Source organism: Cibotium barometz, chromosome 17 (assembly GCF_041138505.1).
Source record: "Cibotium barometz isolate CiBa-2024 chromosome 17, ASM4113850v1, whole genome shotgun sequence".
Taxonomy (NCBI): Eukaryota; Viridiplantae; Streptophyta; class Polypodiopsida; order Cyatheales; family Cibotiaceae; genus Cibotium; species Cibotium barometz.
In genome coordinates this window covers 35936669-35962432 of record NC_141062.1, presented here as the reverse complement: position 1 = coordinate 35962432, position 25764 = coordinate 35936669, and the positions used below count along the sequence as shown (strand labels likewise).

General features: G+C 38.5%; 1 pseudogene; it reads left to right on the top strand.

The window, feature by feature from the left end:
- The first annotated feature begins 1982 nt into the window (after positions 1 to 1982).
- On the top strand, positions 1983 to 23112 carry LOC147629937 (cell division cycle 20.2, cofactor of APC complex pseudogene; annotated as a pseudogene).
- The last annotated feature ends 2652 nt before the right edge of the window (positions 23113 to 25764 follow it).

The following is a 25764-nucleotide window of genomic DNA, read 5'->3' as shown; positions in this document are numbered from 1 at the left end:
ATCCTTATCCATTAAGTTTGAAAAATAAAAATTAAATAAAATAGAAAAAATATGGAATTATCTACAAAAAAATAGTAAAGAAAGACTCACATGAGGTGCAAATTCAATAATTCTGAGTTTTCAGATATTTTAGGAGACTTTTGGGAGGCTTTGTGACACCTCAGGAGAGAGAAAACCCTTCATTAAGGAGGCACCTAGAAATCACATCAAGGAGAATGATGTGGGATGATGTGACTTGATGTGGAATGATGTGGGATGATGTGAATTGATGTGGAATGATGTGATGTGAATTGATGTGGGAAAATGTGGAATAATGAGAAATGACGTGGAATGATATGGAATGATGAGAAATGGTGAGGAATGATGTGAAATAATGAGGAATGATGTGTTCCCAAACCAGCCATCTACTTCCAAACATCTACTTCCAAAGCAATAACGCTCGAAGTAATAGAAGAATAAAGAGATGAAAGATGTTAACGGGGGTGTACACCCCCTAGAATTTTGGCCATTAGGACCTCAATGGAAGGCTTCTTGGGCCCTTTTATTTGGCAGTTTAAGGAGTCAAACCTTTTCTCTTAAGAAGAAACGTTTTCTAATTAGAAGCTTCAAAACAGCTACTTTATTCGAATTTGAATTTTGGGGGGAAAATGGAATTTAAAATCTAGCGGACAAAACCATATCATGTAACATATCTATGGAAAGCTCTTGATGCGTAGATCACGGATCTATAATCTCCGCTCAAATCGGAGCTTGTATGTAGAAGTTATGGAGGTCCGAAAATTGTAAAATTGCCTCCCCCCCTTTTTGGGGGGAAAAGTGCACCCTTTGACCACTCTTACACCTCTCTTACAAACCCAACATTTCAGTCCACATGGCAACCCCCCCATTTGGCTATTCCTTAATCACCTTGATTAGGCTTGGGCAAATTAAAGGGCCCAAGAAGACCCCATTCACTTCCTAATGATTACCTTGGGTGTGAACAGCCCCTAGAATTAGTAGCATTAGCTTAGACTAATGAGTATTGAGACTTTGTTATTACAAGATGTCATATCAAGAAGTGGTTACAAGAGGGCTAGTGGAGAGTTAGGATCTTGTGCAGGTTATGGGAGCCCAATAGTCATATGGGTAGCCCAACAATCACATGGGTATCCCAAGAGTCACATGGTTGGATGGCTATATAAAGCTCCTCTTATATGAAAATTATACATGACTATGGTATGTACATGATTCTTACACATAATTCTTGGACACACAATATGTGATACATGGATATGGAATACACTATGATGTTATGTTGTTATGCTTGTATGTTTATCTTGTATCTTTTATCTTGTTCTAAATCCATGTCTCCTACTCCATGCCCATGTGTACATGTGTACTCCATTGCTATGTGTGTAGGAGCATGTGTGTTCCCCCATGTTATGAAGGTTGTGTGCTAACACTTGGCCATCACGACAGGATGAGAAGCTTCAATCTTCTCCTTGTCCACAAGCTCTTGATTAGAAGTCTAATGCCTAATCCTTAAGCATTTCTTACGGAAAGAGAGATTAGTAGCATGCATGCTTCTTTCTTGATTTTCTTGATTCAATTATTATCTCCTTCAAAACCCCATGAGAAGGGAGATTAGCATGCTTCTTGGTGATTCTTAATCTTTTCATCACGCCTCACTGTGTGTTTTGCATCTTGGGTGGCAAATCGGTGTTAACAGTCACAGTGTTTGATTATTGCCAAGGTTTTGTCCTCCTAAAATTGTGATTGTTAGGGTTTGTTTTTGTTTTTAACTCGGGTTATAATTTGCATTTAGTTAGGTCTAGAAACTACATCTAGTCAGGTCTAGAATTTGCATCAAGTTTTAGTGATTGTTAGGGCTTTTTTGGGTTTTGCTCTAGGATTGGAAGTCTGGCATGGAATGGTGGCCCTATTCTTAGCTCAGGCCACGACAACTCTATATTCAACCATCGTGTGAGGATGTGACAGCCAAGATGTGTGCACATGAATAGGAAGTATGTGGGTTGAAATGGTCCATATTTGGTCAACAGCTTGCTATTGGAGGCAATAATAATCTATTACACATATGGGATGCCTCCATGATGACAAGTGGTGCACCGAGTGCCTACCTTCATTGTTTTGATTATCATCAAGTGGTAGTCAAAGCACTAGCTTGGTGCCCATTTCAGAGCAATTTGTTGGCTTCTAGATTGCTATATCAAGTTTTGGAATACTCAGATGGGGGCATGACTAAATAGCATGGATACAAACTCTCAAGTATGTTCTTTGCAATGGAGTAGCAGCACAAGAAAGAGCTTTTGAGCTCACATGGATTCAACCAAAACCAACTTTGCTTGTGGAAGTATCCTTCAATGGTGAAAATGGCAGAACTGAGGGGCCACACGTCAAGAGTATTACATTTGGCCTAGAGTCCCCAGATTGCTTTTGCTGCTACTGGAGATGAGACCTTGAGATTCCTACAAGTATTTGACACACTAGACAATAAGCACAGAACCGAGTGGAGCATCATAGAGATTTTCTTTCAGACCATTGGGATACCTTCAAACAACTGACAGAGGCAGGAAGAATTGTGGAAGGTGAAAGGGTTTTTGTGCATATAAATCATATTGTCTCCATTGACAAGCTGAAGTACCAAGTGAATAGAAGATTTGACAGCCTGCCTGAGGAATATAAATTCAGCTGTAACTTGTACACCAGAAAGTGTAGAGTGCTTGAGGAAACCATGGCATTCCTTATGTACATTGTCTTCCATTAGCAATCTCTAGAAGAGCAAGGGCAGGAGGCTGAAGAAGAAGATATATCTAGAGCGGAGGTAAAAGAGGATATTCCTGTGGCAACAGATATGGCAGAGCAAGAAGAAGATATCAACCTCGAGGATGAGGGGCTGCAAGTGGCTGCTCTTGACCTCGTTCAACTGAGGACTGAAACTCTTAGGGCAGCATAGCCAGTTGAAGATTTTGATGTTCAGAGCAACAACTATGCAGTGCCCATGCTTCCAGGTGTCTTGATTGGTGGTACAGATTATGTTTTCCTCCATGATATAGAGTGTATATTTAATTTGAGGGAGGACTATAACATTTTCCTAATTGCCCAGGCTTCAAGGCTTGACAAGGAGGTTGGCATAGAGGATGACCATTCACTACTGGCTTTGGAAACAACTTTTGATCCTGCAGAGGCCCTTACTATTTGTTTCAAAGAGGCTGAAAATTTCCAAGAGCCAGATGAAGCTACCTGCCAGCTCACCCAGGAAGCTATGAATCTCTCAGCACTTCATAAGGAAAAGCTTAAAGAAGAGGTTGGACTGGAGGGGAGAGGAATAAATCTTTGGAAAGATGAACTTCTTGTTTGCTGATGAAAATGAGAAGGTATGATATTATTACTTTAAATCAAATACTTTATCTTGTGTTTAAATGTTTTGTAGTTATGTATTATTATCTCACTCCAATCTTTTGATACGTGGCAGCTACAAATTGAGGATGACACATTCCTCCAGAGAACAAGTGGAAGCAGGCCGGCTGGGTTTGGCAAAATGTCAAGCCTAGCTCATTATATTCATGATCTAGGCAGTGCTAAGATCTTGATTTACCATAGGCAGTTGAACAACAATGGAGAAGCCATTGTTTACTTCTTTAAATGTTTGTCTAGGGTTTTAGGTGGACATGATCTTCCATGGCAAAAGGAAAAGATCATTTTAATAGAGAGGTTGTCCGCCATAGATATATTTGGGGATTATGTGAATAAGCAGGCCTCTAGGGCCTCTTACTTTTTGTCTTTATGCATTAGCATGTGGTGTCAAGGAGCCCAAATGTCTGGAGGGCTATGGAAAACACAAGCTCATAAGGTTTCGAGAGCCACCCATGATTGCATCAGGCCACACAATCCAAGAAGAAGAACACGTGGAGACAGCTGAAGACAAGGATACCCCTCTCAGACAAGCAACAGAGGCAAGCATTGATAAACAGATAGCCGACATCAAGCCAACAAGGAAGAAAAAGAGTCCAATCAAGTTCAAAAAGAGAGTTCCGACTGGCAGGCCTTGGGAGTAATAGGATTTAGTCATCAAATATAGCACAAACATTATGTTGAAGTTGAACTGATTTGTACAAAGTCTTTGATCCTCATCAGTTCCTTGTCCGTACGGACGATCAGTACCCTTTTGCATTTGTCCCATCACCGTACGACACTTCAGTACTCTTGCCACACTCAGTAGCTTCTAAAAGCGTTTGACACTCAGTACCTTATTGGTAAGGATCAATAGTGTGTCTAGCATAATTAAGTAGTATTGACTGAATTTTTTGTGTGTAGCTCATGGATGTATTCATGCTTGTTAATATAGATCACATGTTTCACAAAAGAAATACTTTTGATGGAGTCTCAAAACATATAGGCATAACACCAAGAGTCACTTGTTCCACAGAATAAAAATCTATTGATTGAGTTTGAAAACATGTGGACATAACACCAATAAGTTACAAACTGCTATTCATGTTTACTTGTCCATTTATGGTTTCTAAATATCTTCGAATCCCTCCATTGTCTATGTCTCTCTGCTGCTGCCATTGAATTGTCCAAAGTTTGTCTTCGTCTTTGCTTTTGGGCTAGAATAAAAGCAAGCTTGACTTTGGAACTAGCAACTTCTCTTTTAGCATGCAGCCTCTGTAGAATGCCTCGGTAAAACCATTGGAAGACTTCCTTCAGACTATTTGCCTTTTGACTCCCTCCATAGTGTTGTGTGTGTCTGAAAAATGCATTACGTGCCATGTAGTGAGACTTCTCCATGCCTTGGGTAGACCAAATTGCTAGGCATCCATACTTTTTGACAAAATAGGGAAGGTGGTTGTAGATGATATGCTGTTTTCACAGAGACATAAGAATGCATAATAAGTTATAAAAGAAAAGAGGATCACACTTAAGTAAAAGAAGAAATCACTTTACCATGTAGTGAGTTATATTGCAGACTGTCCACGCGTCTTTCATTGACTTCTCAAAATGTTTAACTGCCTCTTCAAAGTTCTTGTAATCACTCTTTGTCCATGTTACATTGTCACAGAACATGAAGAGTTGATCAAGAGACCTCCACACCTCTGCCTTCACATTTCGTGCTTCCCCATCTGCCTCATGATCTTTCACGGCATTATGGACTTGCTTCCACAATCCATAACTAATCCTTGAAACTGTTCTACCTTGCCTTGCTTACTACTGTGTTTGGGTCAAGACAAGAATCTTCTTGCCTTAACACCACCAATAGAGGGCTTGATTGGTACCTCCTTGCCATTGGTAGACTTTTTAAAATCCTTTGTGATATGAACATCACCTCCATGTAGACCTATATCGGATAACACTTTTTCCAATGCATGAAGAGCATCCTTTCTATTTCTTTTGGGACGGAGTTTCCAAGCAAATCCAATATACAAAAATACCAATTTCTCAATAATTCGACATAGAGCATGCAATGTGCATATGTGAACATTACATAGTGGAATGTCAAGAATGGCCTTGAAGTCAGGGTCAACTTTATCTCTATTAGATGCTCTCTTCCACCATTTGGAATCCATTACTTGAGCTGATTCTTTGCAGTAAAGACAAGGAGACTTTGAGTTACCTCCTTTACTAACATTATACATGCACTTAAGTGTTTTAAGATCCCCCGCCATGTGTCACTCTACTTGAAAATCACCTTTTCTTGCAACATGGAGATTCTCTCCTTGCACTTGTCTTTTAATTATTCTTGGTATTTTCGTGTGGTGAAACACCAAATCTAGTGTTTCATGGTCTTCTGTCTTCACCTGTGATTATACAAAACAAAAGTCTTACTATAAAAGATTTGGAAACATTGACTAAAATCAAGTACGAATTAAAAAATGATCATACCTGGAACGAGCCTAACCACCATATGTGTTTCTCTGACTGCACACTAAAATACTTCGAACTCGCTTCAGTCAATGATGTATCAAGTGCTCCATTCATCAATGTAATAGTAATCCTTTCCATTTTCTTTTCCTTTACAACCTCACACTCATCCAGTTTGATAACAAATTTCAAAATGCCTTTGCACTCTTCAAATGTTATTCCATAAAACTCGACCATTCTTCTTTGAAGTTGTTGTAGATCTACAAATATATTGTTCCAAGGGTCATACACAGTGGTTCCTTTACCACCATGAAATATGTCTTCAATAGGGATATATTGTCCAATAAACTCATCTATACTTTCATTCAAATGACCTCTTATCTTCCACACGGTTGTTGCTGGATTTGGCAGTAAAACCCGTTTAATCCTTTGATCTCTCAAAGTTGAGGATATCGCATGGAAAATCGAACTATATCCCTTCCTGCTAACTCCACTAACATCAAGAGTCTCTTGGATTGTAGTACCATCAACTTGATTATTGGATATAAAGTCCTCTACAACATTGCGTTTGATTGTTTTGTATTTTTTTTCTTCAATCAAACCTTTTGCTACACCACAAGAAAGCAATCCTTTCATTTGTTTAACTGGAAGAAGGCTGGGATCCATATTTTCTTTTGCAGGCTCCAATAGTTTCCTATAGTAACAACACAATATGCCTATATTATTCAACACTTCTAATCCTGTTTTGCGTTAATGGAAAAAATAGATATAGTCATTTGAGAGCATTTTTGAGTATAAAAAATAAAAAAATGACAAACTAGCCTTACTTCCTGAATTCTTCGCTTGCATCCACCAGTCCCAGCCTTCAAATTTGCAATGTTTTTAATCTTCCTGCTTCGTTGTCTGTCTCCAAGCACGGTTCTCTTCCTTCTCGATCTTGTCAACTCTTTTTTACTCTTTGAATGCTCCTCAATTTCATTCTGCAACTGCTGCTCCAATTTTGCACGAATAGCTATCTCTTGAATCCTGGCTCCCTTTTCTTGTAGGTACATTGTTTTATATGTTTCTGCAAATGCAGACTGTGCTGAAATATAACCAAGAAGTCCGTTTTGTCCATCGCCCACAAACCTCAGTAGTGTGGTTGGATTGACAAATGGAGGTGTAGAGTTTTTTACTAGACATTTTGGATATATGCTTCCATCACACCATAAGTCAATATGTTGGAGCCCTTCTCTTCTCATATTTTTCGGTTGTTGAGCATTCAGCACCGTATCCTTTCGTCTTTTTTATGCTAGAGCATATTGTTCTTCTAAGTCGATGTGAAGATGGTGTAATCGCTTCTTCTGAGATTGTGAGTCACTAGTATCGGCCATTTTTTGTGCTTCTGAGGTTGCAAAGTTTGTAACATGAATCGTGGAAGTGTGGCCGTATCCATACAATCATTAAGTTCAGTGATGGATTCTTTATGAGAGGCCTGCACACGTCGTCAAAAGAGATGCGGAATCTTCGGGAAACAAAAAAAACTAAGGAGATATTTAATGCAAAATCGTGTTAGTTAGACAAAAGATTATCTTATTCTTTTCTGAACTGACAGTTCGGTAGTCCTTACTGACAGTTCTGAGCCACGTTTCCATATTTTATTATTTTTGAGGTCTTTTAGGAAAGAAATAAATCGAGAAATACTAAATTTCTTACAGGGCCCCAAAATGAGCTCCCTTTTTCCCTAATGAGGAATCTGGAATTCTCGAAAGGATCGAGGATCCAAAAGTGAACAAAAATTTAGACTTAATTGAATTAAGTCAAGAATAAAGTTGTCTTTAAACTAAGCCAAGTAATATCCTTAGAAGTTCTATGAATATGAAAAGTAGAGTACTATAATCTGAACCTGGTTGATTGTCGAACAAAAAATTTGATAACTAGATCAAGGAAAGTTGATAATCAAACCTAATTTGCTCAAAGCGAAAAGAGACCATCTTGTTTGTGGAAATTGGATTGAGGTGTGGAATGATGTAGAGTGATGTGGGGTGATGTGTAGTGGTGTGTGGAATAATGTGGCAGATGTGTGGAAGGATGTGGAATGTGTGGATTGAATGGAATGATGTGGAGTGTGTGGATTGATGTGGATTGATGTGGAATGTGTGGATTGATGTGGATTGATGTGGATTATGTCGAGTGATGTGGATTGATGTGTGGAATGATGTGAAGTCATATGGATTGATGTGGATTGATGTGGAATGATGTGGGATGATGTGAATAATGAGGAATGATGAAGTGAATGATGTGAAGTCATATGGAATGATGTGGATTGATGTGGAATGATGTGGGATGATGTGAATAATGAGGAATGATGAAGTGATATGGAATATGGGATGACTCACCCTGGCGGATCATTAAGAGAGCATCCAAAGAGAAATAATGAGGAATGATGTGAAATGATGTGGAATATGGGATGACTCACCTTGGCGGATGGTTAAGAGAGCATCCAAAGAGAAATGATATGGAAAGATAGGAATTTTGTTTGGAAACTGTATTTGTATATGAAACCTATTTTTTAAAGATTGTTTTATGTCAAGAATGTTGGAGAAGCATTTAAGTCAATATTAGATAATTTGGGAAAAATCTCATATTTTGGGAATCAACCACTCTATTTTATTTTGGATATATTATAAACATGCCAACTCCAAATTTGTCGGAGATTGTGGATCTAGATTCTACTCTTCAAGATCTGTCCAATTATATGTGACATGAAGAGGTTTTGATAAAATTTTGGAAAAGTTCAGCATGATCCCATTTTTCAAATGGGAATGGGATTTTTCCCAAATTATCTAATATGGTGTTATTTTGACTATCTTATGGAATGAGGTCGTGGGGACCTAATGGAATGAGATCGTGGGGACATAAGTGGAAAATGTTGCAACAACTAACCGAGGTCTTGACCAAGCCTCTGTTCGATTAAAATGGTGAGCTTCCGGTAGTACGGTGGATGAGGGGCCGAGGAAGCCGCCTATGAGTGAAGCACTAGGTCACCCTGTGATGGAGCCTAGAGGGTGCTGACCATACGGTGCTCAGGCTTTGGGTCATCGCCCAGGATACCCACGCGTGCATGAAGGAAGAAAATGAGTTAGAGTTGTTTTTTGAACACATGGGCACGGATCTGGTTGATTGGCCTTGCTGGTCTTCAACGGATGAGTTCATGGCTCTTTTTGATAAATGGATTTTATTGGTTGATCTAGATGATTTTCAACGGAGAGTCCATATGGATTTTATGGAATAATCTTGATACTCCTGGGTACTATGAGCTAGAAACTATTGAAAAGATCCTTGAGTGAAGTACTAGGTGAGCCTAGAGGGACTGACTAGGTGGTGAGCGTTCTGGTTGCCGATGATGCCATAGGTACGCTGAGGAAGGAATGACTGAAAATTGGATTTTATGGTTGGAAAATGGAAAAGTTGGAATTTGGACCTTGGAATTGGAATACTGAGGATTATGATGGAAACATTATGGTTTTATTATAATTTTGTTTGGAAGTAGTTGTTTCTGAGAAAAAGGCAATTTCATATTGGGTGCATAAGTGGAGTGTCTGCTTAATTTTTGCATGAGAGCCGGCTAGGGGGCCTGGGAACTCTTTTCCCTGGTACCCGGGACAAAACATCACCAAATTTTTATAATGGATCCTATCAATACATTGGTTGGGTGGTTGGCTAACCCATGGGATTAGATGGGGTTAGGCTGGATCGATGGATTCCTACAATAAAATTCAATTATGTTCAAGTTATGATAGTTGAAGTAAGTCACGGGATAATTCTTGTTCTATGGAAAAGAATCAATGGCTGTGCCTTTGATGGAAAAAAAAGTGTTGGTCTCTATGAACCAAGTGCAAGTTCCTCCTTTGTTCCCGCCATGTGATCCGCAGGTTTAGTCAGAATACAAAGGATAGTTAAGGATCTTGCAACCGGACCCTTTAATTTTCTTGAAGGGAATAATAAAAAACTCATAAATTGTATCAAATATTAAAACAACTACTTGAATTAAATTGAAAATTAAAGCATATAACAAAACATAAGACAAGAGAAAGAAATACATCACCATCAACACAAGGCAACACAAGACTGGGTGCAATCTTCCCCCCCAACATGAGTGGCTTCTTCTCGTGTGGATATTTGTGATATATTCCAAAAGCAGGCTATAAGCCAAAAATAAAGTACACATCTATATTTGGACTTTGCCATTTAATTAGCCTTTGTCCTCAATTAACCTTTGTCCTCAAACCTTCTAAGGTTTGCACAATTTTTCTAATACAATAATCTAACTTGTGCACATATGCACATTACAAAATAAATCAACTAGTGCTCGTATGCACACTGTACAATAAATTGACGCGTGCATACACACACATCACACTGATGTCAAAATAATATCAAATGTCATAATACAACCACAAAATATTGTGAATATAATAATGAGATCTGTCCACACGCCACGACTCAATCCACCATCCGTGCGACACCTAAATCGGTACCCTCGCACTGTGCAATACCTAAATCGGTACCCTTGCACACCTCATCACCTAAACTCGTAAACATAAACCACGTCAGTAGTAACAATCAATTGACATCACATCAATCAATCCTAACGTGTTCATGAGAAATAGGCATCATGAAAAAAAAAATATATTAAATGACCATGATTATCATTCATCAAATAACATGGATCATAACAGTCCCCCCTGTTGGGAATCAACTGTCCTCAGTTGCGTAATCAATGAGTGGATGGCTTCATGGCACAAGTGGAGGACAAGATCATCACATCAAACAATTTCTGAAAATAAAACCAAACAAGTGAACGCATGTAAAAGGGATCTAAGTGTCCCAAAAATAAATCAACTAGTGCTCGTACGCACACTGTACAATAAATTGACGTGTGCACACACACACATCACACTGATGTCAAAATAATATCAAATGTCATAATACAGTCACAAAATATTGTGAATATAATAATGAGATCTGTCCACACGCCACGACTCAATTCACCATCCGTGCGACACCTAAATCAGTACCCTCGCACTGTGCAACACCTAAATCGGTACCCTTGCACACCTCATCACCTAAACTCATAAACATAAACCACGTCAGTAGTAACAATCAATTGACATTACATCAATCAATCCACTTCAGTAGTAACAATCAATTGACATCACATCAATCAATCCTAACGTGTTCATGAGAAATAGGCACCATAAAAAAAATATATTAAATGACCATGATTATCATTCGTCAAATAACATGGATCATAACAGATCTTGACTACGTTAGAAGATTTTCCTAGAGGAATTGCCTATGCTTTCTAGGCGAGGAAAGTTTTTTCCGGTTTTGGTTTTGGAAGAGCAACCGGACTAGTCCCTTGCCCGGACATTGGTGGGAGAGGCCCTGAGTGGGAAGCTTTGCCCTGCGCATGAGGTTGCTACTTCCGCTGCCAGCACTCCAGAGTTCGATGCGCAGAGAGGGCAGGGATCTCACACTCTTGCCCTCTTAGGCTCCGTCGCTTGATCCTCCTGCTCTTGGGAGGGTTGTCTATGCACTAGGGTGGGTTTATTCACCGCACTAGCCTGGGCTCACAGAACTAGGCAACATCCATAACTCTCGCCAAACCAGCGAGTTCCAACCATTAGGCAAAATATGGACTCTCATTTTTGCCCCTTAAGGATTTCCTTCCACATCTGCTCTCTCTAGAAAAATGGGCTCATGGTGATTTTTTTTGCAAATCAAATCAAAAGTTGGCAGAGATTGCACATTTGGAATCTACTCATCGAGACATTTCTTATGATATATAGCATGATGGAAAATTTTGATTATTCAAGAAGTCCCCAAATTTGGAATCTACTAAACGAGACCTTTCCAATTTGGGGACTTCTTGAATAATCAAAATTTCCCATCATGCTATATATCATTGGAAAGGTCTCCATGAGTAGATTCCAAATGTGCAATCTCTGCCAACTTTTGATTTGATTTGCAAAAATTTCACCATTAGCCCATTTTTCTAAAGAGAGGAGGTGTGGAAATCGACCTTCAGGGGAAAAAATGAGAGTCCATATTTTGCCTAATGTTCCCAATGGTATGAGGGATACCTTGGGCCGATTCCGGACCTCGCTAACATCGCCACCCAGCTACACAAGAACAAGAACAGGGTTAGCATCAAGGTGAGGAGAAGATGTACCTATGCTTTAATTGAAGAAAGATAGCAACATAATAGTTCAATCCAACCTTATAAGATACAAGAAACCACATTATCTTTTTGACAACATTAGGGCCAAAAACGTCTCAAAATGGGCTGTGTAAGGAATTTCGCTAACTTGCTAATTAGTAGAATGTTGACGGTCAAAACGGCTCCAAATTTAGCCGTTTTGGGTATTTAAAGCGTATCTATCTGATTGAATACGTATCTAAGTGCATATTTTAAAATCTAAAAAAATATATCGTTTTCATGCTACTCTTTAATGGCTCGTCTCGAAATTTGTCCTCTTTTAGTGACTACGCGGCAAAATGACCATTCTCTCCAAACGCGCTCTTATCCATTCTCCAAAAAAATTTCACTCCTCTGCTTCTCTGAAAATTTCACAAGCTACATCTCATTCTCATTCTTCTGTGTCTCTCATGATCTGTTAGTAATGAGTGATACATCTAATCGTAAGTTTCATTTGAATATCAAGCTCAACCAAGAGTATGCAACTACACGGAGTGTCTACCAAAGATCCCTTTCATGTGCAAATGAAGCTCAACATCTTCGCAACGAAGGAAAGAAGCATATTGACCTATGGACAGATGGAAGTCTATATCCACCGGATCCCAAAACAGGAAGGTATCCTTCTTTTCACACACCACATGATTTGATTAGATTTGTTGGTGATGGGGAGGATGGCTTACTTGGTTATAGTTCAAGACTATCTCAATCACATATTAATTATGCAGAATATACTACATATCTTCAAAATACTTCATCTTTGAATGCAACAAAAATTATAGAACTTGAAAATAAAATAGTGTCTTTGAAACAAGAAAATGATCAATTGAAAACCTTAAAAGAAACTCCAATAGGATTAAGAGCACGAGTAAAACAAATGCGGGATGTAGTTAACTTAACAGAGAGATCTGGACAAAGAAAAAAAAGGTTAAAACTTGTAAGAGATCATGTTACTAACCTTCTAGGATTTGACATGTCTAATGCTCAGGAAAGGGTAAGATTTTTGAATGAGCTTATGAATAGGTCGGATATCTTGAAACTTTTAGAACTTCCTGAAAATCAAACTCAAAAAAAACTGGTCTTTCAACATCTATTAAAAGATATGGACTTATTAGTCCAGCCTTCCCAAATGCAAGAAGTTTGTGACACAGTGGGAGTGAGTAGAAAGGGATACAGAGCCATCTCTAAAACCTGGTTCAGGGTCCTTAAGTATTACAAAATCAAAGCTTTTGGGTTGCCTAGACCTCACAATGTTGGAAAATATAGAACTCTGTTAAATGAGGAAATTTCTAAACATTTCGGAGAGTATTTCCATATTGAGGGAACAATGCCATATGAGAGACAAAAAAAAAAATCATCTTTTGAATACAACGTTTATAATAATATTTGGATGAACATTAGAAAAGTCCAATCTTTTATGGTGAGATATTACAACATAAGAGAAATAGATTGTGAAGGAAAACTTGTATTTGTTTTAAAATTAGATGAAGCTCAAATCCAAAAATGTCAAAAAATGGAAAGAATATCTATATCCCTAATGAATAAAGCATTGGACTATAGTCAAGGTAAGCTTGATTCTCCATACCACAAAACTCAATCAGAAATGGAGCTATGGTGGATTGGATCAGCTCAGGTACCAGTAGAGAGTCATGAAACATTAAAGTGGCTCTTCTCAAAAACAGACATTCCTTCAGTTATTCAGAGCCAAAATACAGGTGAACACCTTCATGTTGACGACATAGGTGATTTCATTGTGGAATGGCATTTGAGTGCCGACCTCAAGGAGTTGAAGTGTATGTTTGGTGTATGTGGAGGAGCAAATACCAAATATCCATGTCTTTATTGCATGGCAAGCACAGGGACAAGAGAATGGCTTGCAGAAAATGAGATTGGAAAACCACCATCCAGAAATAATGTGAATGTTGTCGATTATCCAACTTCTATTAAAATAAGGGATCCAATTCTACCAATACATTTGAAAAATGTGCATATATGTACATTGCATGCAGAGATAAGAATCTTGGACAAATTGCTCAGACTTCATCTGGACTATGCATATTCTATTAAGCCGACTAAACTTGCAGATGAGTGCATAGAAAAGTGCGAAGCCTTGCTCTCTGAAATGGGTTTTCATGGTGGGGAAGTGCATCTTAAAAAAGATCTTGTTCTTTCTGGAGGTACAGGTGATGTTCTGCAAGATGTTTCAATGGGAGGAGCAAAAGCGAGAAGATTTTTGAGCAACCATGACACCAAACAAGTTAACGCAATGTGGAACTGTTGGAAACAGCTATGTGTCATCACCACAAATGTCAAAAGTAGACCAGATGTAGCCAACAAACGTATGGAAGTTTGGAAAAAACTCGACAATTTTTTCAAAGTCCTAAGACAACAAGTTGGTTCAAATACTTATGCAGATGATTTCAAAAATGCAATAAAGCTTTTGATCAAAGCTATCATAGATGCCTGGGGAGAAAAAGACATAACTTATTACTTGGTGAGTGTTCAGACTTATCAAAACAGTTATAAATTGGTGTGTCCAGACTTATTACTTATAATTTCTTAAATGTACTAACAAAAATTGTCTTTGTAGCATATTCTTTACTTGCATGGACCATATTTTGCTACAGAAGGACCACTTGCAACATGGAATACACAAGGAATGGAAAAGTCTCATTATCAAGTGAGAACTTCCTTTTTTAGATGTACCCGAAGAGGAGGAGGTGGACAAAGAAGAAGCAATGCACTAAAAGAATTATTCAATTGGTTCTACAGGAGGCAATTACAAAGGATGAGATCAAAGACCCAGCAATCTGAAACTACACCAACACCTCAAGACAGAGACTAATGATTACTAACACATTTGTACCTCTAACAAAATATTTGCTGAAATATAATTTATCCTTGCAAAATATTGTGTACATTAGTTTTTGATTCTCTTGGGACTACTTGGCATGTCACCTCTGTATCTCAAAAATTTTCTCCTTCTATAACCTCCAAGAAGTTTGATATCTGACACCTCAGCTGCAGCTGCATAGCTAGAGTAACAAAGAAAGTATCCTGCTCTTGAGGCATTGAAACCTGCAGCATATCCAAAGATTCTAAGAGCAGCAGCTCTCTCCAGAAGCAAAACCTTGTTAGCATTTATTTGAAGGGGAGTGTATCCCATGAACCTTGACAACACCTTCAAGGCAAAAATTGGCAACTCAGCTTCTTCAGAGAAGTTCATGTGGAATGCACAGAACACAGCCTTATCCAATGTAGGCAAGTAGTGCATGAGAGCAGATGAAGGCCTTCTTGACCTAGTGTCTGTAGATTTCACTCTGCTGCCTCTAGCTCTTCCTAGAAAATCATCCTTATCAAGCAATTCAATCTGCAAGACAAAAACCTCAATTTAAAAAAATTACAATCACAATAACATTTTACAAAAGATTAAATGGAAGCTACCTTCTGCAACTCATCCTCAATTACTACTTTGTCTTTCATCAAGTTGCATGAGCCAACCCTTTCCACTTTATCAGAATCTGCCTGAAGCTTGAAATCTCTGCCAAAAGACTCAATACCTAACTCAATAAGCCTGTTCTCAAAATCCTCATCACTCAAGGAAGGTTTCCCCTCTTCCACTTTTTTAAGGCACAAGGCAAGTGCATCATTAGCAGGGATAAATGAGTTGTCAGATATTTGCAAATCAAGTGCCAAAAACTCTTCCTTTGACTCTACTTCTGTATCAATAAAGTCTTTGGCCACTTCACAAGCTTCTGAAATTGCTGCAATACAGTAGTCTTCTCTGATATTGAAGAGACATTGAAGAAAGGACAGAGGAATAAAATCTCTCATTGATATAGAAGAAAGGAAGGTTTGGAAGAGTAACAGAGGATTCAAATATGCTTGCTTCCTCTGAGGGCTCTTCAGTAATAGTGAAAGCCCTAAATTCTGCAACATCAAGATTGGCACTTTCTCTCTCCTCAGCTTGAACATCAATTTCTTCCTCTTCTAAAATCTCACATTTCTCTAACTTTGAAACTGTGGTGACATTTAAGTTTTCTTCCTCATTCTCTGCATCAATTTCTAGTTGTTGCTCTTTATCCTGTATTTCTGCTTTCAAAAATAGGAAGAAAAGAAAGGAGACATCCTTGGGAACAAGGTTGCAATGCTTTTTATGGATTGGACAAGAAATGGATGAAGGGCATGTGAAAGAGGTTCTATTTGAAAATCTACTGAACCTCTTTGTCACTTTGGCTTTCTCCACAGACAGCTGTGTAAAATCTATAAGGTGACAAAAATCATGGTCTCCAATACGAAAACAATGAGCTTGAATTGACATTTCAAATTGCTTATACTCATCTTCAAGAATGTCCTTAAGCTTCAACAAAACATCTGAAAGTGAAAACCTTGGATTGAATATCTCCACTGCATCAACGTATATCTTCATATCATGACCATCTTGCAAAATAGCATTCAAGAGTTTCTCACTTGGGCTTTCTTCAACAAGTTTATGTCGACCCGCAACACCTGTACTCATTGAGATATTTGAGAAAAATGCCTGAGAAATTCTGATGAGCCGGAACGAAGCGAAAATGCAAGGTCCAAAAAAATTGGAATGCCTCTATCGCTTGGTGCGGGCTTTGACAATTCCAAGGTCTCAAAATAAATATTAATTTTTGCAAAATAGGGCTAGGAAGAGAATACGGTGCACAGCTTGATTTGACGCAAATAAGTGGTACAAAACTGGGGAAAAAATTTGAAAGAGAGTTTTGAAAAATATATGTAGCGTGATTAAAACACCTTAAATAGGGACCGTTTATGCCACGTGGCAATAATGATTATATGACACGTGTACCCAACGGTTCTTTGTACGACATCTGCGAGGTATAAAAAGTTAATTTTGTTGAAAATATTCATATTTTTCTCCGACACTGTATCAAGCGAAAACAGGCTACCTTTTATTTCCCAAACCAACTTTCTCATTCCTTTCCCATATCGAGCGATTGCACATTTCTAGAACATTTTGTTCCGTCCTTTCCCATATCAAGCGATTGGATATTTCCTGCCCGAATCAAGCGATTACGCTAATCCGAGATTTTTGGATTTTCTCAATCGCTTCGTTCGGGAGTTCTTCTTTTTTTTATTTCCTGCCCGAATCAAGCGATTACGCTCATCCGCCGAGATTTTTGGATTTTCTTCCTCGCTTCGTTCGGGACTTCTACTTTTTTTATTTCCTGAATCAAGCGATTATCACTTTCCATTATCTTTGGATTCGCTCCATCGCTTCGTTCGGGCTACCTTATTTTTTGTCCTATTATACAAATCTCTTCATCTGGTTTCTTTTTTTAAGCTTCAATGGCAAGGACAAAACAGACTGCAAGGAAAGTCTACCCACCATTGGAGACTCAAAAAGCTGAAGATAAACCAGGACCTTCCAAACAAGAAAAGCCTCTTCCAAAGCCTCGTGCAAGGGCGACAGCAAGAAAGAGATTGAATTATCAGGTGAAGTCCTTAAGAGAGATAAGAGCAGCACAGAAATCTACTAGTCTTCTCATCCCTCGACTGCCATTTACTCGGGTTGTCAGGGACATATCAGAAAGGTTAGTTGGCAAGATGAGAAACACAAATCTTCAGAAAGTGCGATGGGAGACCCAGGCCCTCATGTGTCTTCAAGAGGCTGCTGAAGATTTTTTAATCGACTTTATGAATGATGGCTACGTTGCTGCTGCATTTGCTCATAGGATCACTCTTATGAGCAAAGATTTTGTGCTTGTGTCCAGACTTAGATATAAGTTTGACAAAGCTTTGGAGCCTATTCCAAGTCAAGATATGAGAGCTTTTGAAATTCTTAATATCCCTCCAGCAAGGCAACCCAAGCAATCAGTTGTTATTGAAGATATTTCTCATTCTTATGATACAAGAAAAGCTCAAGATATCAAAGAAGAAGTTGAAAAAGAGAGAGAGCAGGAGAAGATTTCAGAGGATGCCATTCTTTCTCAGCAAGCTGAAATTCTCCATGCATCCAACTCAGAGCTTTATCAGAATGTGACAGGTCAAATGATTGTAGATGTGTCCATGCATGGAGAGGATGAGGTTTATTGTGACATTTCCCGTGAGGACACAAGTATGCTTGTGAATCACAATATTGAGATATCTGACACAGTCCTCTTCATCTGTCTGAGGTTTGTGTGGATTTGCTTTTGTTTTCTTGATAAATTTCTCAGACTCCATATTTTGTTGACATGTTTTGTTTGTGTCTCCAGATGTCTTATGAGGGATCTTCATGAATCAATGGCTGTGCAAGTGACCATTCTTGATCCCCTTGTTACACAGTGCCTTTTCAATAGGCAAGGGGATCTTGCAAGTTTTCTCAAAAACTTTGATATGCTTACCTGCAATTACATTGTATACCCTTATGTTGAAGTGTAAGACTCATACTCAATTATCTTTTGCCTATTATAGACATGACAGTATTCATAACTAATTTCAGTATTCATATTATCACAGAGGCCATTGGAGTCTTATTATCTTCAATCTATTGGATAGAGATGTGATCTTTATGAACTCTTTGGCATCCATTCATGGCAGAAGTAAAATGTAAGAATCAACTTTTCCATGGTTTATGTTCCAGAATAATTTCTTGCATGATTTCAATTGTTTGGTTGACCCTCAATATTTTATGTTTGCAGTGCTGCCAAACTTATCTTGAGTTTTCTAGGTTCTACCTATGTAGACTACAAACTTGAAGATTTTAAGTACTTCAATCAGGAAGTTCCCTTGCAGAAAGACTCAACATCTTGTGGGTGGATGGTACTTGCAAATGCTTGGAGATTTCTTGAGTCAAGATTTAGAATGCCAACACTTCCTGTAAGTTCATGAATGAAAACCATTGATTGATTTAGTGAATACATTTAGTGACCTATTTTCTTACTTTTTTATTTTCTTTTGTCTTAGTTGCATGAGTATCCAGATTCTTGGGTAAGTTGGGTAAGGGAGAAGGCAGTGTCCATGGTTTTGAGCAGATCCATCAATCCATATGACCCTGATTCTCCCTTTCTACCTAATAAAGAAGCCAAGGATACAACTTCAAAGAAAAGGAAAAGGGAGAAGAAGGAGAGCAAAGACAAGGATGACTCATTCAAAAAGGATAAAACCTCTGCCAAGGAGAAGAAGAAGAGAAAGAAGAGCCCTACTAAGAGCAGATCTTCCAAGGGGAAAAAGAGCCATTCTAAAGAGAAGAGCCATTCTAAAGGAAAGATCCCTCAGGCTACAGAGAAGATCCCTACCCCTCCTGCTAAAGAGAAGAGCCCAAGCCCACTTGCTAAAGAGAAGACCCCTAGCCCTCCTGCCAAAGAGATGAGCTCTTCACCAGCTCAAGGGAAGACTCCTATCAAAGAGAAAATCCCTAGTCCTCCTACCAAAGAGAAGAGCTCTTCTCCAGCTCAAGAGAAGACCCCTGTCAAAGAGAGGAGTGCTACTAAAGGTCTTCCTTTTCACTCACTAGTGAAATTTAAAATTCAAAAGCGTCGTTTATCCAACAAAGGTAGTAAGAGGGCAAATATTGGCTCTCCATTAAATTTCTTGTTCATGTTCCCCAAGAGGACTGCCAAGTCTCCAAGGCCAACCTCCAAAGAACCTTCTCCAAAACCAGACCCAACTGCCAAATCTCCCTTGCCAACACGTGAAGGTCTCAGAGAGGAGCCCAACTTACCACCATTAGGGGAATTCACTCTAAAGTCTTCCTCTCCAACACCTCAAGTGCTGAAAACTCTAGAACTTGAACCTCAATCAGAAAAATTTGATCGAAGCAAACAGAACAGAGAAAGATTCTCTAAAGATGCAGGGTCATCTCATGCCAAAAGGAAAGTTGATTTTATAGAGTGATTCCACATATTTCATTTTGTTTTGTTCATTTTGTCCATATGAACACACCCTTTTTAGGACAATATTCTGTACTTAAATTCAGTATCAATAATTTGATATTCAACTGTTAAACCTTGTTCTGTGTCGCGAACAATTTGTTAACCAATTTTGTGAAGAAGTCAAGACGAAATCTAGCAGAATATATTGATTACATTATTGGAGAAATCCTTTTCAACTTTACAAACTTGCCCTTGCAAGTGGCTCAAATACAACTTTTTTTGGGGGGAGACATGTGATGCATGAGGTTACACTCTCCATCCTTGTACTGATAACAATATCATCTACTTTGAATCTATATTCAGGTGATATTTCGTCCAGAAACTCAAGCGACTCTCTAACATGTTGTAGTCGCCAGTTTGATGTTACTATGAGTTTCCTGGGATCTATGAATGGATGGACTATGATGTTAAATTCAAACTCTAGAAAATTCTCTTCAGAATCCAAAGGGACCCAACTACCAAGCTTGCTTTTCCATCTCCTATAGTCATAGCCCAAAACTAGGGATTGGCGACACAGTTGGTATGAGATGGACAAAGAATTTGGGCTTACTCTACAACTGATATTGTCCCCCATATGAAAAGTTTCTTTGGTACTCCATCCTTCTCCAAGTACAGTGTCCAGATCAGTCAAAGATAGTCTTCTATTAAGCCACATCGTTCTTGTCCTCTCCAATTCCATTGTTTTGAAACATGCCACAAAGACATGTATAGGCAAGAACCATTGAATTTTAATCCTTCTTGAAATCCTTCCAGGAGACATTGCTTTAAGAATATCATCTTTGATTTTGGATTTGAAGCTTGTTATGGTATTTGGATCAGGAACTTCCCATTCTAGTGACATTAATGTGGGAATAGGTATGTCATATAATTCTCCATGAACACCTTCTTTTGATGGAACCCTGTATTCTGCAAAATACACAAATAAATTCACTGATTTGTAAAATGAAGGTGGTTTGTCTGCGTACATGACATCTGCAATCCCCTTGTGAATTGCTTTGAATGTGCCACTTAAGCTCTCAACAGGCTGCCACTCCACAGCTGTTGACGGAAAGATAACTGAAATGAAACAAACAACAAATATATCAGAAAGAGAAATATTGTGTTGTATCAAATAGAAAAAGTTTTGTTGAATTACAGTAAGAATGGAGAATTGGATGTTCATCCAATTTCAAAACCATGTCTTTGGCCATGTAGACATGTTGAACTTTTGCAAGCCAACCATTGTCGGTCACTTTGAATGCAAGAACACAACCTTTCCAATGGGATTTCACTTCATTTCGCTTGGTTCTTTTCACCCTGTGGGCACCTTTGCAAGAGGGAAGCATTGTTACCCAATCATTCACACGAAAAGACATGGGTTTCCAAACACCATCTTCTCTCGTGTTATGAAAATCACAAGAAGTTATATTATGAGAAGGACGACGTGAGGACGCCATAGAAGCTCACAGATAAGAGAAAAATAGTGAATCTTTTGAATAGTGAATCTTTTGAAAGTGCAAAGAAAGGAGAATAAACCATATGCCAAAATGAAGGGAAGGCGAAAAGTAGACGTTTGAAAAAATTTGGTGTTTTGTCATTAATAGCGTTGTTTTCAAGGCCTGAAAAGAGGATTTCGTATCTTCATGCTTGATTTTTTGAAATAAAAAATGGAACAAGATGTCACTATTTTGGACCCAAACTTTAATGTTAGCCATCGTAAACGTCTAAATTTAGCCGTTTTGGCCGTTCGCCGCTAAAATAGAACCGTTAAGAAGACATTTGGAGGAGACAAGAATGCCATACTTTTGTATACGTGTCAATTCACAATTGGACAATTTCTTAATCCTTAGATTAACAAATAGCCCTTTTCTAGCCATTTTTGGCCCTAATGAAACAACAATTCTACAAGAAATTTTAAGTTTAGATAATTATGGAAGCATGTATTCGCAAAACACAAAAAGTAGTACCTTTATCTTTCTCAATTAATGCTAAGATTAAGGATTAATCAAAAAACATATTTTTAGATGATTATCAAGCTAACCTAGCCATTGCCTCCATGAGGGACTCCCAAGTGAAGAGTTGGGGCCGTGTTTGGAGCATTCCCTCTTGTGTCGTTATCGTACATGCTTCCTAAGATAGCATTTGGCATCTTCGAGGAGGAGCCATACTGTCCACTCTTTCATAGCTTGCATAATCACAAACTCAACGATCCAAAAGGATCGCAATTTGGAGTCTGCTTGCTCTCTTTATGAGCAAAAGACTAATCCGTGGGGGTGGAAACCACCTCTAAGAGCTAGAGTGTGCTTGCTTGAGTCTCTTTATATGGGGGGAAAAAGTGTCCAGAGTGTCCTTAAGTTGAGAGCAAGGATGGCTAGAAATAGAACCAGAGGGCTGCAGGGGAGAAGAAGGGTTCTCCCCTTAAGTCTATTAACATCTAGGGGGGGGAGGTGGAGGTGAATAGAGTTAAGGGTTCTCCCCTTAAATCTATTCACACTCGGGGGGAGGTGGAGGACACCCCCTCCACAACACAAGGTTGGGAGGCTACTGGGAGCTTGGCTAAAAAAGGACTTGCTGTTGGGATATTGGATGAAGAGGGCTGTCGGGGAGAGCCTCCACTCAGAGAGTTGACTACTGGGCATAGTGGGGGTGCTAGGAATGGGGGGTTTATATAGGGTATGGTAGAGGTACATGGACGAGTAAGGAGAGAGCAAAGAGGGGTGGAAAGTATAGTGTACGTGAAAGTATGTTGGTTTGTGGTTGCATGAGCTTGTAGAAGGGGTGGTTCTTATAAGCGAGCTAAAGGTGGGGAACGCATGGGCCTTCCAGGATAGCGATTGCATGGGTGTTCAATGGGAGACCATATGTTAAGGCAGTCGATTTTTGGTCCATGTGTGGGCACCCTAGTATGTGTACGGTCTAGGGTAATCTCCTTTGATGCACACTTCCCAAGGAGGCATATTTTGGGGCGAGGATGAAACGCCGGCCTCAATATGCGTGTCGGTGCATCCGATAGTTATCGAAATGTTTTTTTAGTGAAATTATCTAGGGTGTTCTCCTGGTCAGGGGTGCAGTCCGTTCGTCAATCGGACACTCGAACGTGCATTTATTAAGGTCAGAAGTTTATCGTAATTTAACTAATCCTATATTAAGGTAAAATCATGGTGTCCATTTTGAGTAATGAAAAATCTTATATTAAGGTAAAATTATACGTAGATTCAAATTTGGGCTCAAAATTTTAAGATTCCAAGTAGAAATATCTCAATTATTAAAATGATGATTTTTACACTATAAAAAAGATCATAATTTCACCTATTAAATGGACATATATTATTATTGTTGAAGATGGGCATGTTACATCTATGTTTATCTCTCTATGTGTATATTTATGCTTCAATGTTTTTATCTATGTTTTTTTGTTCTATATTTATGCTTAGGTTTATTCTATGTTTCGATGTGGCATGTTTTTTGGTTCTATGTCTATGCTTATGTATATTCTATGTTTAGATGTTGCATGCTTGTTTATATTTTACGCATACTTCTATGCTTATGTTTGTGCTTCTATGTTTATTTGTTTATTTGTGTGTTTATGCTTCTGTGTTTATGTTTTGTCTTATGGTGCATGCTTCTATGTGTCTATGTTTATGTTTATGATTTTTTGTTTTATGTCTATTCTTCTATGTTTATTCTTATGGTGCATGCTTCTATGTGTCTATGTTTATGTTTATGATTTTTTGTTTTATGTCTATTCTTCTATGTTTATTCTTACGTTTATAATATATATAGATATGTTTATGGGGTTAGAGTGAATCCATACTAAGACCTAAACCAGGTATGCAAGTCTTTATGTTCACATTAAGCTTATGTATTACTCTCTTATCATTAACCTTTTGCATGTCTCTATGTTAAATTTTTAGATGTGCTATCATACTAGAGCATGATTTGGACCTATGTAGTGTCTATGAGGCACAAAAGTCCTGCGTTTGGTTAAGCCAAAGATATGGAGCAGAGCACTTACACTACTCGGGATTTTCCTCCTTAAATTTTCTGTACTGAGAACTAAACTAGGTATGCAAGTCTTCATGTTAACATTAAGGTTATGCATTACTCTCTTACCATTAATCTTATGAATGTCTCTCTGTTAAACTTTTAGATGTGGCCATCTTATGGATGGCCCTTGAGTGCCAATCCTATCATATTGACATGGACCTATGTAGTTTCTATGAGGCACAAAATTCTTGGGGTTTGGTTGAGCCAAAGATAGGAAGCAAAGCACTTGCACCCGATCAGGCTTATCCTCCTCAAATTTTCCTCCCTATGTGCTAGAAATTTCTTCTTTCCCACTGACACCTCTTCTTTATCTTAGCCTTAACCCCACCACTCACCCTTACCCTCTCATCTCACTATGTCAACTCCTCTCTCTTCTGGTCCTCTGATAGCCTCTGATACCCTCTCATCTCACTATGTCCACTCCTCTCTCTTCTGGTCCTCTGATAGCCTTGATGCCTCTCCCCTTCTATCCTCCTGCTACCTATGAGCCTCCTTTCCCCTTTGGTCCCTCCTTTCCCCTTTGGTCCCTCCTTTACTCATCAGACCCCTCTCCCCTACTGCGGCCCCTCACTACTCATCTGACCCTCACTACTACAAGAGAATGGGGGTTCTAGGCCACAAAACTTCATCACATAATTTGGAGAGAGAAGGGACTGCGAGAAGTGGTTATCTTGTGGTATGAATGCAAATATAAACACGGTTATAGATGTGGCCCAATCGCAAAGTAGATGCATATATAATCGTGTATACAGCCACATGTTTAGTCATGGAAACCCTAGGGTAACCTCTCAAATTTCCCAAACATAATATTATAGCCATAAAATCCTAGGATAATATCCCAAACTTGAGAGCAAAGAGCAAAGTTTCTAGCAATATATGATAGTTATTCTTATAATTTTACTTAAAATTTGAAAGCTACTAATTATGAAAAGTTATATAACACTGAAATAAATATATTCGTGATGATTAGTTAGGGTCTCCCTTCATCGATTATATCTTGAATTGAATCCATACATGCCATAAGTATATCTCAAGATCAATGGCCCTTATATCAATAAAAAGGTCTATTCCACTAGTGGAATCATCATTGTCCCCATTAGGAGGATCTTTTGATGTGTTTTCTTCTGATGTGTTTCCTTTATCATCTTGTATGTGGGCTATTGAATTGGTAAGTGCTTGTATCCCGTGTTCTTCTACTTCATTCCAATCTTGTATATCTACTGAACTTCCACTAGCTCATCCATGAGCTTCTTAAGCTTCTCAATTTGAAATATCATTCTTGACCAAGCAAAAAATTGTATGACACACCACCCTTGAAATATCATTATTGACCAAGGAGAAATTTGTATGATGACACACCACACTTGAAATATCATTCTTGACCAAGGAGAAATTTGTATGACATGCCACCACTCGGCATCAATTAGTCCGGCTGAAACACAACCTGGTTAGAGAACATGAAGGGCCTTAATTACAAATACATAAATAGTGTTTACTAAAACCTTCACTTGAAATTTGTTTGATCCTAGTTAAAGGACATTAAGACATTAATTACATATATATAAATAATGCTGACTAGAACCTTTAGTTGAAATTTGTTCGATCGTTAACTATTCACAATGTTAAGGTAGCACAAATGTGTCCCTTACCCAACCTTGGTAGAGTTGATTAGCATAAACTTAATTGGATTCCTTATTATGAATACATGAGAATCTAGACATACCACCTTGAACC